At 46.4% G+C, this 16,617-nt stretch overlaps 1 protein-coding gene across 1 annotated transcript in view; it reads right to left on the bottom strand.

The window, feature by feature from the left end:
• Frmd4a (FERM domain containing 4A) overlaps window positions 1-16,113 on the bottom strand; it is a 194,090-nt gene extending 177,977 nt beyond the window's left edge. The window contains exon 1 of the mRNA XM_042686012.1: window positions 15,969-16,113. The gene's annotated coding sequence lies outside the window, so the exon portion shown is untranslated. The remainder of the gene's footprint in view (window positions 1-15,968) is intronic.
• Between the last annotated feature and the right edge of the window lie 504 nt (window positions 16,114-16,617).

The following is a 16,617-nucleotide window of genomic DNA, read 5'->3' as shown; positions in this document are numbered from 1 at the left end:
AGAAAAGATAAATGCAAACTTGGGGGTGTGACGAGAGCAATAATTACGAGAGGGTTATTTTAACTAGCAGAGAATTACAACTCAGAAGACCACGAACACAAGAAATAAAAACAGAAGGCAACTGGTCAAACGACTCATATCCTTTGGCTCAGTCATTTCTCTCCTCTAGTAATGTATTCTAAATGAAATAAAGAAACAGAGGTAAGGGATTTGTAGGTATAAAAGCTCCCCAGGGTGTGTATCCATTCAAGTGCTCTGAGTGTTTATTGCTAGTCAGGCATCTCACTGGATATACTGTGATGAAGGCAATTTTGTTTCTGTACTTAAGATGATTCCAAGGGTAGAAGAAATACCAAGTTAACAGCACTTGCAGAGTACTGAGTGTGGCAACAGTGTTGGGTGGAAGATGCTTTGGGGAGGAGGCATAGGACAAAGAGTCATACCTGGTGGGTGGGAGATGCCCTTTTGAGGAAGTACTATTGGTAGACCTTGACATCTGGCAAAGCAGCGTGACTAAGAAGGGCTATAGTGAGTGAGAATGTGGCATGTTGTGAACATGGCAGCATCTGCCTTGCAAAAGCACTAGAGGATGGGCATAGGTGGTGGGTGAGGAGCAGAGCCCTGTTTATAAGCACAGACACCCTCCCCTCTGTGAGGAGGCCTAAACACTATTGCCCAATCAACTTCATCAGAAGTGGGGCAGAAAGAGTCAGTAAAGAGGATTCAAATTGCAAATGTTAAGGCGCAGTGCCTAGAGCAGGATACACAAGCATTTGGAAAAACTGTAACGTAATTCCAAAATACATACCGACTTTCTCAGTCTGTGTATAAAAATGGACATGGAAGGCACGTTCATCAGATTTCCACATGATGAAGAGGTTTGGATGGTAGCTTCAAGGTGTAAACATTGGGACCAGATTGTTTTTTTGTTTTTGTTTTTGTTTCTGTCAGTCATGGCGCTTGAACTCTGGGCCTGGGCACCGTCCCTCAACTCTTCAGCTCAAGGTGAACGCTCTACCACTTGAGCCATAGCGCCACTTCCAGTTTTCTGGTGGGTTATTGGAGACTCCCATGGACTTTCCTGCCTGGGCTGGCTTTGAATGGAGATCCTCAGATCTCAGCCTCCTGAGTAGCTAGGATTACAGGCGTGAACCACCGGTGCCCGGTGGGACCAGATTGTTTATGGTTTGTTTCCCACTCACAGTTCAATGCCAGAAGCAAAGCATTCAGAACATTAACCATTTACAGTTAAACCATTTCTCGATTCTGGGTATCATATTTTGGGTAGGAAATGAAAGAAACTGGAGAAATCCAAGGAAGGACAACAAGATTGAAGATAGGGTTACCATGTAATCTATTCTTGCCAAGAGAGATGTACGTGAGTACAAATTCAGGCTCTGATTGATGACATGGCAGGAACAAGCATGGACCAGGACCATCTTGGGTAAAGCTGGATGGGAAAACTTGCTAAATGGATGAGTATAATTAGAAAGGAGACGAACATTTGACTTGGCGGGCCAAAAATAGAATCAATGAGTGGAAGTTGCAAAGACACATTGGAATTCAATAGAAGGAAGAACGTTAAACAGGCATTATTGTTCAACATGGAATGGGTTGCCTGATTATCATGACTAGTGAACAGGACAGGCAGGGGACCTCAGCCTGGGGGTAACAGAAGGGATTACTGAGCTCAGCTGGAAGGTGGGATCTAAGATACCAAGATCTCTTCCTACTCTAGTAAACTGGGATGGACAAAAGAGGAAGAAAATGCATTCATCTGAACAGCTTATACATTGACTTGCCATGTTTCCTATTGCAGTATCACATGTTATTCGATAAAACAAATATTTACAATGTTCAGTACTGCTTCAGGAAACTTTCAAAACTGCAAGTGGCTCATGACTGGAATCCTAGCTATTCAGGAGACTGAGATCTGGGGATGGCAGTTCAAAGCCAGCCCGGGTAGGAATGTCCATGAGACTCTGATCTCCAATTAACCAGCAAAAAAGTCAAAAGTAGAACTGTGGCTCAAGTAATAGAATGCCAGCCAAAGACAGCAGCCAGGCCCTGAGTTCAAGTTCTAATACTGGCACAAGAAAAAGAAAATTGCACTTCAGATACACAGCTACAAACAAATTCTTCCTAGTTTGCTTTTTTTTTTTTTAACATTACGGATTTCTCTTGTTTAAATGTGCAGTCAAATAGTTTCTATTTAAAAATGTAATGTTGGGGCTGGGAGAGGGTGTAGATCTGTGGAAGAGGGCCTGCTTAACATGCAAGAAACCCTGGGTTCAATGCCAGCAGCAAAAGTTAAAAAGGAAAATAAGATGTAACACTCTATGTGTTACATGCATGTGCCAACCTCTGTTTTGGTGGAGTAGTCCTGTGTTTGATAACCCAAGATATCAACGCTCCAACATCTAATTCAATCTGTCTTAATATTTTTGGCAGAACTGAGTTTTGCATTCAAAGCTTTGTGCTTCTGAAGCAAGTACTCTCCTACTACAGCCATGTACCCAAATCTTTTTGCTTTACTATTTTTCAGAAAAGGCCCAGAACTTTTTACCTAGACTGGCCTCAGACCTTTATCCACTTACTTACACCTCTTGAATAACCAGGATTAAAGGCATGAACCACTACATCTGGATTTTGTTTTGTTTTGAGACAAGATCTCACTATGCAGCCCAGGCTGGCCTCAACTTTCTAAGTGCTGGGATTACAGGCATGTACCATCACACTCAGCACAAGCTGTCATTTTGTTACATTTAAATCTATTTTTTGCGTGCCTTGTCTTCAGTGGGAGTCAAAGCAGCACTAGTTCAACTGTGGATCTCATCATTCAGTAAGTTTCCATAGTTGTAAATTTTTCATTGGCCTTAAAATGACAATGTGTATAGAACTGTAGCAGAATGATATGACCGCAATAAACAAATTAATAAACCTATACTTATATACTGTATCTCCTTATATATCTATTCAGGGGATAATCATAATATATTCACTGTTCAGCTTCATTGATAGTCATAAGATCATTCTGGTTCTTGGTGGTACTTAAGCTTGTAAGTCAGGGCCTTGCATTACTAGGCAAGCACCCTACTAGCCTAGGGACAGGTTTTCAATATCCCATTCGGTAGAAAGCCTCAGAGGGCTCAGTACACCTGTCAGTTTTATAGTTCCTAGGCTCATGGGACCACAGGTCATGCAGAATCAACATGGCTCTGCCGTTTGTGACACCTCCCTCACCACACGGGTGAGGATGTGGAAGTGGCTGCCCCTCTCCTTATCATGAGTGGGGAACTCTGACATTATCAGGGGCTATTTGGCTATCTATCAGATCAACTGAGGGCCATACAATACCATTGGTACAGGCAGATGGCCGCAAGAAGCCAACTAGAAGCACATAAGAATCCTAGATGTCTATCCTGTCATGTACCCTCCTCTGCAAGATGAAATCTGTGAATCCCAGTGGTCATAGCCTCCCTTGTTCCCCTCTTCTGAGATGTGCAGGTCGGGAAGTACTACTCCAAGCCATCTGCAAGCTTCTCAAATTCCACCCTTGCATTCTTCAAAGGCCTTGTAGCCTTTGAAGCAGAGTGGCCAGAGTCACCATAGCAGTGGCTAGGCCCCCAGGTCACCTGCTTTGACAGAACCTCAGGAACCTGAGTCCAGGGGCCAAGCTACACGCCCAGCTTGGCATCACACCAACTTCCTCCATATCATCTCCCCCCAGTGACCATCACCCCAACTTCCCCCAGTGCTCCAGAGCTAGAAGACCACGAGTCCTGCAGGGTGATCGGTGGGTGCTGACTTGGAGAGCTCATAAGACGGCCCCTGCCCCTCCACAATAAAATGCCCAGGGAGAGCCTGGGAAGTGCTTGTATTAGAGGGTGTTTCAAGCTTCCCTGACATCTAGAGGGGACAGACAGTATTATCGGAGTTCTTCGGAAAGCTAGAACACCGCTGCCAGTGCTCACCCACATTCACCTGGTGGGAGGTTTCTCCACTGACAGGTTGTTCCAGAAGCCTCCCAGACCTGCTTCTGGGGTCCTTGATGAGGCTGCACAAATTCCGGAGCTGTTCCTAGTCACCCAGTGCCCTTTAGCAGCGGGGGTGAAGAAGCAGGCTTGGAAATGAGAGAGAAGCAGGAAGGAGGCAGGAGAGGGGTCTAGCAGCAGAGCTGTCCCTATTTCTCACTCTGCAAGCCTCCAGGGAGAAATGACAGGAAACAAGGCGGGACGTACAAGTGCACGGACCAGAGCAAATGCAAGTTCAAAAAAACATCCAGGGTGCACAGCATTTGCCAGCAGTTGCAGAAATAAAGACGCTATGTTGTATCTGCTAGCCAAATCAAAAATTCTAATTGGATACAGAACAATTTCTCTGAGCTTTCGGCAGGAGGTAATTATTGTGTTGACTACACACAGAAAAAAACAAGCCTGCAACTGAGCCTACTGTTTGGCTGTTTCCATGTGAGGAGGAACAAGGGATGTGAGCTTTGTTGGGTTTTTGTTTTTGTTTTTTGGTGTGTTTGTTTGGGTTTTTTTTTGGTCGGTCATGGGGCTTGAACTCTGGGGCTGGGCGCTGTCTCTCAGCTCTTCAGCTCAAAGCAAGTACTCTAGCACTTGAGCCACAGCGCCACTTCTGGTTTTCTGGTAGTTAATTGGAGATAAGAGTCTCACGAACTTTCCTGCCTGGCCTGGCTTTGAACCATGATCCTCAGATCTCAGCTTTCTGAGTGGCTAGGATTATAAGCGTGAGCCACCAGTGGCTGGCTTAGTTTTTTTTTTGTTGTTGTTTCTTTTGTGTGTTTTCTTTTTTCCCCCCAGATCAGTGCTGATTAAGAGATCAGCAACACTGATCTTCTCTTCTAGATTTAAAAGGACAATGTTGATGGCTTAACAGGTCACCATGTTACCTGGAAATGTGGCTGTGATTACAGGAAAGCCAGAGTTTCAAATGCAGACAGACAGGAGGTGGTGGTGACTACAGTTTTTATCTGGGTGCTCAGCACTGGGTTTGAAACACAAAAAATTCTCAGCTCATGTGGGCTTCTTGATCTTGCTTCTCCCCCACGGGGTTCCCCTCCATCTTCTACCCCCAATTTCTGTGCTATAGTTCCCAAACCATAGGCTCCTCTTTGTCTCACATCCCACATCCAAACTACCCAGAAAAATCTTGTTGGTTCTGTGTGTATAATACCCAGCACCCAGACTCTTCTACAGCATCTTGTCATCGCATGGCCAATTCTTCCAATCACCATCCTCTCCCTCCACCCCCAACTTCCTCAATGGAGCATCTGGTCCCCCATTGGCCCCTGCTCACATTGCTGGGCAAGAACTCTACCACTGAGCCATTTCTCCATTTCCTCCTCACAGTTCCCTTCCTACGCTTTATTTTCACCCTATAGCATCCTATGTAACTCAAACTCGCCAAGGATAAGCATTTCTGTCGCTTCTCACCCACATTCCTGGAAGGTAGAAACATAAAGTCGTGAACATGTCTGTGGGGCTCAGACAGACGATGTGCTATTGGGGCAGATTTGCAAGGCTAAGCCTTTCATTGGAGGATTGAGGACTGCTAGGAGTCAAATGAATTCTCTCCCCTCCCCCCCACACACACACACACACAGAGGGTGAGCTACGTGGCAGAGAGATGGGGTAATTGTCCTGTCAGGAAAACATGATTGCGGATACAAGTAAGCAAGTAAAGAAATGAGAAACCCCACACTGACCATTCATAACCGAGTTACACTTCTGAGCACCTACTAGACTCTAGGCATAATGGCTGGTGCTTACTTATCAACAATAAGTAAGATTTGGTTCTTCTCTTAAAAAACTAAAATGGGCTGGGCGCCAGTGGCTCACACCTGTAATCCTAACTACTCAAGAGGCTGAGATCCAAGGATCAGCCCAGGCAGGAAAGTCCATCAGACTCTTATCTTCAATTAACCAGAAAAAAAATGCCAGAAAGGGAGCTGTGGCTTATGTGGTAGAGTGCTAGCCTTGACTGGAAAACTCAGGGACAGTGCCTAGACCCTGAGTTCAAATCTCAGGACCAACACAAAAACCAAACCCAAACAAAACAACAGCAGAAATTTGTGGTGGGAAACATGAATCGACTGCTTATCATGGGTTAGAAGACCACATTGGGACTGAGTCTAGGGGGGGATGCTTTGGGAGAAAAATGATGGCTATCAGCACAGAATCAGGAGCCAACACTGGAGGCTCCAGTTAAAGGGTAAGTAGGTGTGACTCAGACAGAAAAGGGACTGGGGAGGTGGGGATGGGGGGTGCCAGGAATGGAGGGAGTGCTGTGTAGGACGAGGGGGGGGGGGGGCGTGTGGATCTTAGTGAGAAGGCACAATTGCAGAATCTGACATTTAAGATTAGTGGCAAGGCCATGCGCGCGTGCATATGTGCACGTGTGTGTGTGTGTGTGTGTGTGTGTGTGTGTGTGTGTGTGTGTGTGTGTATAGAGGATATTAAAAGAAGCTACTACTAGATTGTGGTAAGCCTTTTTAAAATCCCATGCTAAGGAGCATGGTCTACAAGGAATGAATGCAGCCATGGGGCCAAGCAAAAATGGAGGAATGGGAGAGGGTTACGTATTTTGGTGGTGGTGGGTCACTAGGAAGCTGTTAAAGGGATAGCTTGTGATGATTTTATTATGACTCAGGAATGTCAGAAGGGTCTGCAACATGACCTTGGAGGTAGCTGCCTTGCTCTAAAAGAATCTGGGAAGCACATATAGGATAAAGGTGGATAAAATTAGTGAAAAGGCTCACTACAGAGGAGCTGAATTCTAGTAATGTAGGGAGGGGAAGCAGGAAGCAGATGATGAGTCAGACATCACAGGACAAGGATTTTTAAGCCTTAGGAGGAAGAGGAAGAAGAGTAGTCAGAAAACCACTGGTGGGTTCCATAATAACAAAGGGAAACAGCAAACTTTAGTGAACTCTGGAACTCCACCCAAAGGAGATGGGGAAGAGAATTTAGGGAACATGGCTAAGTAGCCACACAAGGAATCAGCCAGTTCAGAGCCAGTGTGGTAGAGAGACCATCACTCCCGCAGTAGGGTCAGATAAGAAGGAACAAGCGAATGTCTGTCTGTGTGCAACCTCACATTTCTGCTGGCCAGGCAAGCTGCAGGATCTTAAAGCCTGAAGTGAGTATGATGTTTGCGGACTGACATTTTGCTACGCCCAATAAAAGACCAAAAGCCACAGTATAACCCTTATAGCTCATGGCATTTTTCACTTGAGTTCTGTTTGTTCTCTAAGAATGTGGTCAGTTCTATTGTTGAGAAGAAAAGAATCAAAAGAAACAAAGGGCTGTGTTGGATATTATTCTTTGAATATTCAGATGTCTTTTGAATTTGGGAGTTGTATCAAAATAGCACAAAATCCTTATCGACTAAGTTACAACCTTAGGAAGAGGAAGGGAGACAAATTAAATTGCTGAGGGTTACAAAAGCCATATTTTCCACTATAAAGAAAGGAAGGAAGCAGAAACAAATACCAATGTATAATTTCTCCATAAAATGACAGACCCACTCCACCCTGTCCAGGCCAAAGATGACCATAAACTGTTCCCAAAGGCTCATCTAAAATATATCTTAGTCTTGGCTGTGGATATAATGTTCTATAAATACATTCCCTGTCTGTGTATTTGCTGTAATGCTTTTCATTTTGCTGCCTGTGTGTGTCTGTTTTAATCAGTCACCAAAGACACAGATCATCTCTCATTTTGATTTATTTTACTTATCACCTAGAAGGTTAAGTGCATAAATAATTTTGTCAACTATTATGCAAATTGGCATGTTGATTTCTTGTATTCCCATGAAACCACCCCAGTAGTTAGTTTCACTGGAGTTGGGTGGTTGGAACAAAGAGGAAAAAAAACAACAACTAACCAGCATCCAGTCCTCTCACATCTAGCCTACTATCTCACTCACTTGATGCCATAATTTCTTGGGTAAAATATAGTAAACAGGAGCTCAAGCTCTTCCTAGCCAGTGATAAGGAAAAGGAAGTCATCAAAGTATATTATGCAGTAGCTATATTTTTGGATTTTCATGTTACATGACTCTGGTGGCTCACACCTGTAATCCTAGTTACTCAGGAGGTTGAAGTCTGCGGATCAAGGTTCAAAGCCAACCTGGGCATTGAAATCCATAAGACTTTTATCTCTCCAGTCAGAGAGCAAAAAATTAGAAGTGGAAGTGTGGCTCAAGGGCTGAGTGCTAGCCTTGAGCGGAAAAAATCCAAGCCCTGAGTTCAAGCCGCAGCAAAACTGGCACACAAAGAGACAAAGTCATTAATTGACAAAATAATTTTAGTAATTCTTATTTTTTCACTCTCAATTTTATTTTTTCAAGATTGAAACTTTGTATTTTAGAAGACTATAGAATTCTGGCAAGGTCGGGTAAAATGCTCTGTGCGTGCAAAAGCAAAATCATCTTTCTCCTCTTTCTCCCTCACCTGCATACTCCAGCACTCACTGAGCCCCAGTCAGGGCATAAGAGCCCCAGGCTCTCTCATTAGCTCCTGTTTATTCACCCCTATTCCCCCTTTCACATTCAGGAGGTTCCATCCTGCCACCTATCATTCTTCATAAACTCTCCCTGCTTCCAATAATAAAGATTGCTAGGGTCATGCCTTTACGTGCAGAGCCCTTTCTGGAAGACAACGTGACATTTATCAAATATCAGAACTAATGTTTATTCCCCCACACTACCTCTCTCTATAATATTTCAGTACTGTACAGGCCTGTGTAACATGTATTTCTACTTCCACGCCTAGTTCAGTGTGTTCTAACCCCCCATAGCCACCCCAACCCAAGTTAGCATCAAAGATCTTCAGGCCAACAATGGAGTGAAAAAGCAGAAATAAGGTAAAATGACAAAAATTCTGAAAGCCTTCCATACATTTTTGAGTGTCAGCTGCTTCATGGGTATTATCTTATTTGATCCTCTGCATGTGACTTACTTATAAAGTCAGAGAGATCCAGTCACTCACTCTAGGCTTCACAGTTAGAAAGTGGTACCACTGGGTTGATGATTAAACTCAGGGCAGATCATGCTATAGGGTGCTCTGTATTTGCCACACGAGCTTATACTGTGTAAATTCACCTCATGGTGTGGATACCTTAGCCCTAGTACAGTGAGATCCTAGCAGGAGGCCATCAATACCTGTAAGCTCTTTTTCATCTTCTTCATTCACGTGGTCTACATAGGCCTTCCATTTCTAAAATGCTCTCTATCAAAAATATTCAATGGACCATCTGCCAATTATACATGCACATGCTTTGCAGACTGCACTAAACACTGATGAGTCCCGGTGCCCTCACAACCAGACCTATGGCTCTTGCTTCTCTTGCCTTCTGCACATGTCTCTTCTCTCCTGCCAAGACCTGCAGGCTACATCTGTGCTACTGGCCACTCTATAGTTCTTCTGTTGCAAAACACTCAAGCAGACCAATAAAAGAGGATTGAGAAGGCAGAACACTGAACTCCATTGTGCTCAGCTCTGCGGCTGCTTCATGTCCTCACCACCCTCCCCTTTTCTGCGTTCTCTCTGAGCAACAGAGAAATAAATATTGGGTATGTATTGGGTTCGCTGAAGAAAGCAGGAAGTGGGCAAGCCAGCACTATCCCTGGGCTACATGTAGGTGTGTCCTCTAGTTCCAGATGGTTCTCTACTATTTGGGTTTGTAGTCTGGGTTCGTCCCATTTCTACACTTCTTCACAGGCACGCAGTGAGAGCGTAATTGTGCATTTTATGGTTATGAATGGTACAGCCTGGCAACTCTCTGATTGTTTTCCATTCGCTGTCATGCATTATCAATCTAATTCCCCATTTCACGCCATTATCCCCCATGCATTCCTCATATAGCAAGGACAAAGAAAGGCCACAGCCTGGCAAAGATGGGAGCAACACCAGAAGAACAGGCTAATTCTGGTGAAAATGCTGGATTTCCAGCCTCAAGTTTGCAGGTCATAGATCTCAACTGATTTGAAGTGAAAAATACTGTTCAAAGGTTGAGTGGTTTGCATTCACACCTGGCCCAAGATTGACAATGTATTTCTCATGGAGAAAGCTAACTCCTACCACTACAATCTAACAACAGGTTAGACCCTGACAAATGACATTTTATATTAGATCTCTGGGGTTTGCAGGTTTCTAATGAAACCAAAAGAGATCAATTTGGTTGGTTTGTGTAATGATGAATCCACCCAGAAATTGCTTACTCAACAAGAATCTATAAAGGGATGAGCAATCAGTTAAACAGAGTAGTGAGAATTAGGTGAATGTTTATGGTAGGGGTGGGGAGGTAGCTCTGCAGTAGAGCACTTCCCTAGTATGTAAAGGCCTTGCATTTGCAGCACTGCACAAAAAGTAAACAATGTCTGCAGTAGCCTGAGATTGGCCAATAAATGCTAAGCTAAGAAGGGGCATGTGAATGTGGCCAGAGTTCAGGCCAAAGAATATGCAAGTGCCAATGCTCTTAACCATGCACAAGATGTCTCCTGTGCTTCATTATTGATGTCTGGAACTCCACTTTGTGTGAGTGTGAGTGTTGAGCCACAGCTCCACTTTCTGCTTTTTTGGTGCTTCATTAGAGATGAATCTCACGGAATCTCCTGCCTGGGCTGGCTTTCAGCTTTTGATCTCAACTTCCTGAGTAACTGGGATTACAGGCATGAGCCACTATCATCCAGCTGGAGCTCCACTTTCAAAAGAAAAATCCAGAACACACCCCACCAGATGAAGATCATGCTTCTAAGTAAGCGAGATAAGACAAGTGACATCTTTGAATTAGTGTCAGTCTGGAGGGCAGTTACTTTTTCAGCTCCAAGCAAAGTGGCCGGCTCATCTTTTCTTGATTTTTCGGTACTATGTTGCTGAATCTAGCTCTTCTATTACTTTCCAAAAACGATTACCTTCTTCCTTGCAAGCCATTTTCATCTTCAAAGAAAAGAGCATTTCTCTTGGGAAGAAAACATTCCACTTCCACTGATACAAGTAAGAACTGAGAACACACAGGATCAAGAGCACCCAAAATAAGCATCAGGAGAGATCTCAGGATCCTATCCATAGTTCTAAAAAACAAAGCCAGGAGCTGGGAAGGTGGCTCAGTGGTAGAGTGCTTGCTTTGCATGCATGAGGCCTTGGCTTCAGTTCCTCAGCACCACATAAGCAGAAAAAGCCGGAAATGGCGCTGTGGCTCAAGTAGTAGAGCACTAGCCTTGAGCTGAAGAGCTGAGAGACAGCGCCCAGGCCCAGAGTTCAGGTCCCACAACCGACCCCCCAAAACAACAACAACAACAACAAAACAAAGCCACCAGTGGCAGGGCCTTTAATGCCAGGGGTGGGGTGTCTGTATGATTCCTCATAAGAGAAAGACAAGTTAAGCCTAGGGACCCAGGAGAGGGTAGCAGGGGTTGGCTTTAGGGGACTCAAAGGAAACTGCTGTGGTGAAAGTTTTAATAGGCTAGATTAATGCTGATTCGGAAAACTTCTGGCCGAGAAGAGCAGTGGCTCCATGTGTCTTTGTGTACAATAATGGCTGTCAAGCACAGCACTCCAAAGGCTATTGTACCTGCTCTAGAGACTCGATCTTCCAGGGAAAACAGAAAGGCTGGGGTAGGGGCAGGGGGGAGGGAAGAATGGAAAACACTACCACCTACAAGGCTTCCTCTAGTTACAGCTAGAAAGACATCACATGATTTTTTTTAAAAAATTACTCAAATCTCACCTGTCCCCAGCAGGTTAGACTTGGAGCAGTCACTCACCCCACATTCCCTAAGACTCTGATTTTCAGTAGAACCTAAAGTGTGGGATGGACTGCTCCGCACCGTAAAGTGTCCTTTGAACAGAGACGGCCAGCATCTTCTTTTGTTCTTGCATGACCTTTTCAGAGAAAGAGAGCAGCAGACAACACAGAACCTGATATGGGCAAGGTGGAACCATACCGGAAGGAAGATCCTGGAGAGGACACCTGGAATGCTAGTCTGATTTACCTGTGTCACCTGGCAAGGTAAGGGAGCTCCTCTCTTGCTCCTTTAGGTCAGGGAGAGAATTTATAGGATTTAGAACAAATTATCACTGAGATCATTACCCTGTTGTCCTGTGGTGAGACCCTAGAAATCACTTCTAATAGAGACACTGGAATATTCTACAGCTAAGAAACGTACAGAGAGAATTTCTACCACAATTTTTACTGATCCATCAGATAATATCCCCAAAAGAGAGTTAGTGAGTGGCAAAGTCAGACTTAGCTGTTCTGATTACTGTGTATAGTATGGTTTAAAGTAACTTCATAAGCTAGTTAACTGTTAGCAGGCTTATTTTTTTTGGCAGGGGGGCGGCTTGGATTCATTTACCTAAAATTGCTCCAGAGGTTGCTTTATTTGTTTATGCTAGTCCCAGAACTTAAACGCAGGGTGTGAGCACTGTTCCTAAGCTTTTGTGGTCAAGGCTAGACCTCTACCCCTTGAACCACATGCTTTTTGTGGTTAATTGGAGATAACAATCTCAAGGACTTTTCTGTCAGGTCAGCTTTGAATTATGATCTTCAGATCTTAACCTCCTGAGTAGCTAGGATTACAGGCATGAGCCACTGATGCCCAGCTCTTTTATTATTTTTTAAAGATGTATTTACTTATGAAAAATTAAGAATAAGCCTTTTAGAGAATAGACTACTAGTCAAGTTTTCAGGCATTAAAGATAAGTATATACTTCTAAGAAACCATCACCTGGCTAGCAGGATACATGTAAATAGAATTATAAGCATCATACACAAACACACGCCAGCATAAACAATGTGAGCACAAGTGGCATATTTACATGGTAAAATCAATAATGACCTTTTAAGTCTCACCTCCACACCACACTGAAAACAGCTCATACAGCATCTCATTCCTTCAATAGAAGATTTTCTGAACTTCCTCCCCAACCATCTCCTATCTTCTCCCCCACCCCCCAAGCCAACCATAGAGCCTCCATCCACTGTAAAGCTGACCCAGAACCTTTCCTTGACAACTTTTGCATATCCACTATCATCAAAGCTTTCTCCTAACTTCTAGAACCCAAGCAAGAAGGCACGTAGATTCTCTCATGACCTCTCCCTGTAACTCTGCTGTAACAATTAAAGCACCGCCCTGTACATCTGGGAGTCAGTTCTCAGGGAGGCCTCAGTTTCCCTGCTATCAAGATCATGCTAATGGCATTCCATTGCCAGGCTAATGGAGGGGCAGGAAAACTTGATAACAATACAAAGAGGCTAGTAATAAAATTAGTCTAGGATGAAAATAACATAGCAAGAGCCGTGGTACATGACACTTGATCAGGGCAAAAGCTGTGAAGAGGTTTCTGACGCTTATTCCTACTAAAACCATCCCCCTTTAATTCAAGGAAACTTTTTTTTAATAAAAAAAGTTATCTTTAGGAAGTGAGGTTGTTCAAAGTGTGTGTAAAGAAATATCACAATGAAACCACTCTCACACTATAAGTGTACACTAATTCACACATAAAAACGTAATCTCTAACCACACAACTCTGTGTGTGTGTGTGTGTGTGTGTGTGTGTGTGTGAGAGAGAGAGAGAGAGAGAGAGAGAGAGAGAGAGAGAGAGAGAGAGATTGAGAGAGGAGAGAGAGAGAGAACTGGGGCTTGAACTCAGGGCCTCACACTCTCACTTAGCTAAAAAATTCAAAAAATTCTTGCTTGGTTCACCAGAATCTGGAAGGCCTTTTGCTGATTCACTGGAGAGAATAGTCTAACCAACTCTACCCAGGCTGGCTTCAAACCACAGTCTTCAGATCTCGGCCTCCTGAGTAGTTAAGATTACAGGTGTGAGCCACAGCACCCAGCACTAACCACAAAACTTTGCATATAGCATGCTCCTTCTTTCAAAATACCTGGAGGCAACTTTCTAATCACGGGTTGTATGGCTGAACAATACAGTATGAATTTCAAAGCCCACCCAAATGCTGCCTCCAATTAAAATAATTATAACTATGCAACCTCTGAGGATTAAATGTCTGCTAATCCAAGAGCCCCAGACAGATCTCTCAATCCTTTTGTCTTAAACAAATCCAAATGTCATTGGTGGCAGAATAGATCCTTCTGACAACAGAAGACAATGTACAACTTGACTCTTCTGAAATTTGAGGTAGTGAGACACAAGGAACGGCATTAGAGACTCTGGTTTTCTGGGACCAAACGGATGGGTTGGATGTAATTTAAAGACCATAAATAAAACACTGAAACACACACACACACACACAAACACCCCTCCTAGCCCCAAAGCACTTGGTTGCATAGTTTAAGAATAACATATATTGCTTATCTCTACAAATTCTAAAGACAGTTGCATCCAGCTCCTGAGATACTGTCCCCAGAGTCTGCGGTGGCTGCCTTGCATGCAGTCAGCAGTAGGTTCTAGGTTAGCTGGTGCGTTCCCATGTCCCTCACATGTATAGAAAGAGTGGTGATGGATTCTGAGGTGGGAAGGGACTGGAGTGAGGTGGAGGAGAGGAGGGGAAGAGGAGCAGCTGAATGCCCCCAGCAGTTGAAGGCCGGCTGTCAATCCAACATTACAGATGAGCCATCTCCCATTTAGAAATGTGGCTGTCTGGGTTTTCCGCACATCCCTGTCTCTCATCAGAATCTGGGAGGATTCAAACTGAAAGGAGCCAGAGGCGGCAGTGGCAGCCCGGGCTGGGCTGTTCCATTCACAGGGGAGGCAGAGTCTCCTCCATTCACGGTGGGGTCAGGGAGTCCTTTTGCTGGCACTGGATCTCCTATCTCAGCAAGCTGCGCTTCCCGGGAGGGCGGGCGCTTCGCAGGCATCATTCAGAATAAGGATGTCCGTTAAGGAGCCCGCTGCCAAAGCTATTATTAGAACAACCATCCCTTGGACATTTTGCAGAATTTGCTTGGACCCACTGAGCGGTTACTCTGCTAATAGGGGATTGGAGAAAGGCTGGTGACACCCAGGCACACACGGCCCTCCCCCAGGTTCCCAAGTGCAGGCAGTAATCTTTTCCTGAATTCACCATGCAACAACATCTGGGCAGCTGCTACAATACAGAGGCACTACGTGTGTGTGTGTGTGTGTATGTGTGTGTGTCTTAAACTCAGGGCCTGGCCACTGTCTCTGAGCTTTTTCCGGCTTAAGGCTAAATAAGCACTGTACCACTTGAGCCACAGCTCCACTTCTGACTTTTTTTTTTTTGCTGGCTAATCGAAGATCAGTGTCTCTGGCTGAGTTTCCCTGTGGCAGGCTGGCTTTGAACCGCGATCCTCAGACCTTGGCCACCTGAGCAGCTAGGATTACAGGCGTGAGCCCCTGGCTGCCCATTTAATAACAACAACAACAGCAATAACAATAATAAGCAGGTACTAACTAAGAGGGAGAGGAGGGTCTCAGGCCTGAGAAGCTCTCCCCCTCCCTCTGGCCAGCCTGGGATTCTCTCTGCATCCAACTTGCCGCAGACCTCCCGGAATGGGAGAGCCGGCTTGGGCGGTCCGAGGCTCCGAGGCCCGGCCTCCGGCCACCTTGCTGCCCAAGCGCTTCTCTCGGCCACCCCAGGGCAGCACTGCGCTGTCACTTCCAGAAAACGTGAAAACCAATTAAAACATGAAACACCCAGCTGGCCCGCAGCCCTGCCTTTCCCCCGGCCTCCCTGCCCGGGGAACCCCAGGGAGCGCGGGCAAGGCAGGGCCAGGGAGTGGAGTGGGCTGCACCCCACGTGGAGCTGGCATCCAAAAAATGTAACCTAGGCGAAATAAAAGCCTCTGGCCGCCCCCGGCCCGGGAATGGGATGGGGGACCCCCCCCTCCACCCCCGCGTTCGGGTCGCCCAGCCCAGCCAGGGGGTGGGGTGGGGGGCTGGAAGGAGAAATAACGTGCTGCATAATCAATTGTCTGCCTGCCGCCGCAACTGGGAAACAAAGACACATTACCTTCTATTTTTGGCGCTTCCAAGTCAGCCCAGGAACTTGGGGTCTTAGGCGGCTGCTCCACGGAAACCGGCGTCCCATCCGCCCCCGGGGTGCAGGCCCGTGGCCTAGCCGGCGGCCTGGGCGCCCGGCGCCGCCTCCTCCTCCTTCTCCTCCTCCGCCTCCTCCGCCTTCTCCGCCCTCTCTGCAGCAGCAGCCCTCCCGCGCTCCCGGTCCCCGGTCCCGTCCTGGTCCCCGCCCCCGCCGCCGCCGCTGCTGCCGCCCGCCCCGGTCCTCCGTCAGCCCATCGCCCGCTCGCGCCCCTCACGCCGAGCCTGGCCACGCGCCAGGGCGCACCGCCGCCGCCGGCCCGCCCCTCGCCCGCGCGGGGACCTGCGGCCCGCGGCGCCCGGCCCGCCGCATGGTGTCCCCGCGCGCCCCGGCCCGCCAGGCCCCGGTGGCCGCGGATCGTTGGTGTCAGGCAGGAGGGAACCGGGTGCGCCTCCGCCCGGCCGGCCTAACGAGCGCCGCACGATCCCGGGACAACAATGAGCGCCCCCTCCAAGCCCCGGACACCCCCCAAGTCGCCCCGGAGGAGCCGGCTCCGCTCCCAGCCTCCTCTCTGCGGCACCCGCCGGCGAGACAAAGTTAGCGCCTGGCCGTGATCCCACAG

This window comes from Dipodomys spectabilis, unplaced genomic scaffold, assembly GCF_019054845.1.
Source record: "Dipodomys spectabilis isolate Male_0828 unplaced genomic scaffold, ASM1905484v1 ptg000096l, whole genome shotgun sequence".
NCBI classification, from domain to species: domain Eukaryota; kingdom Metazoa; phylum Chordata; class Mammalia; order Rodentia; family Heteromyidae; genus Dipodomys; species Dipodomys spectabilis.
Note: the sequence above shows the minus strand (reverse complement) of the source record. Positions and strands in the feature narration are given on the sequence as shown.